The sequence below is a fragment of the Macrotis lagotis genome, chromosome 6 (genome assembly GCF_037893015.1).
Source record: "Macrotis lagotis isolate mMagLag1 chromosome 6, bilby.v1.9.chrom.fasta, whole genome shotgun sequence".
NCBI classification, from domain to species: domain Eukaryota; kingdom Metazoa; phylum Chordata; class Mammalia; order Peramelemorphia; family Peramelidae; genus Macrotis; species Macrotis lagotis.
The window spans coordinates 139,957,431-139,959,100 of NC_133663.1; the positions used below are offsets into that span (position 1 = coordinate 139,957,431).

The 1,670-nt window shown below is 40.9% G+C and overlaps 1 pseudogene; it reads left to right on the forward strand.

Moving 5' to 3' along the window:
- Positions 1-696: 696 nt before the first annotated feature.
- Positions 697-1,465, forward strand: LOC141491852 (small ribosomal subunit protein mS40 pseudogene; annotated as a pseudogene).
- The last annotated feature ends 205 nt before the right edge of the window (positions 1,466-1,670 follow it).

A 1,670-nucleotide genomic window follows, 5' to 3' on the forward strand; every position in this document is an offset into this window, starting at 1 on the left:
TGTTATGAGTGGAGGGGTTGTGAAGGGAGGGTTGAAGGATACTTTGTAACTTAAAAATATTCATATACATATGGATGAATATTGAAAAAATATTTCATAGCATCTATTTGGGAAAATAAAATATCAGTTAAACTATATTGAGAGAAATGAATCAAATTTATAAAATAACAAACCATTCCCCATTTGATAGTCAAAGGATATGAACAAGACATTTTCAGAGGAAGAAACTGATGTTATTTATAGTCTATCAAAAAATACTCCAAATCATTATTGATTAAGGAAATGCAAATTAAAGTATCTCTGAGGTACTACCTCATATTTATCAGATTGATTATGATAGCACAAATGGAAAATAATGTAGAGGATGTAGGAAAATTGGGACACTAATTCACTCTTGGTAGAGTTGTGAGTTGACACAGCCATTCTGGGAAGTAATTTGGAACTTACCCAGTGGGTAATAAAACTATGCAAACCTTTTGATTCAGCAATACAACTACTAGGTCCATAAGTCAAAAAGATCATAATAAATGAGAAAAGTCTCACATATTCAAACCCTTTAAAGTTATTCTTTTTGGTAGTGGTAAAGAATGGGGTATTGAGACAATGTCCATCAATAGGGAAATGACTGAACAAATGGCACATGAATTTTATTGAGGTTTATTTTTCTTTAAGAAATCATGAACAGGGTCCACCAACATGGCAACCTTTCTACTGACCTTGCCACTTAGGCTGCTCTCAGACCTCACACCTATCAGAGGTGTCCACGGGGTGCAGGCTATTTCCCGAGCACTATGTACCAAAACTCCCCCAGAAGAAGAATTTTCCATTCCTGTCCTCCCCTATCAGGATGCTCCCTGGGAATATCTGGAGACAGAAGAATACTTGATACGATATGGCTCCCATCCAATCTGGGCTGACTAATCGAAGAAATCACAAAGGTGGCATCCCACCACAACGAACCCGTAAAACATGCATTAGAGGAAACAAAGTTGCTGGGAACCCTTGCCCCATCTGCCGGGATCAAAAGCTCTATGTGGACTTTAGAAATGTAAAGCTTTTGGAGCAGTTTGTCTGTGCTCACACAGGTGTCATCTTCCATACCCCATACACAGGTGTGTGTATGAAGCAGCATAAGAAGCTGACAGAGGCCATTCTGAAGGCTAGAGACCATGGTATTCTCAGTTTTCACATCCCACTGGTACAGCCATGGGATATTGAATTCAGCAACTCCTGTGGAGGTGTGGGGTGTACCCCAAAGGCTTCATCCCTAGCTGCAGGTACTTCTTGCTGTCCTTGGCACAATTGGCAGCAGCCACCTGAGAGAGAGCTGGTCCGTCTTCGACGTCTATATCAAAGTCACCTTAAGAAAGAGAATGAATCCCCACCTGAGATGATGCCTATAGTTCCATCTCAAACTAATAATCTCACTGAGGGAGAGGAATCCACAAATGTTCCCTAGAAAGGAAGCTACTAGAAGGAATGGATGTACTCTGGGGCTCCAGAGCTTTATAGGATTAATGTCAGAAACTCCTCAAGAACTGATCCTTATCTCCCTACTCTTTTTAGAAATGGGTAGCCCTGGGGCAGCTAGGTGGTGTGGTGGATAAAGCACCAGCCCTGGAGTCAGGAGTACCTGGGTTCAAATCCAGTCTTGGACACTTAATAATTAC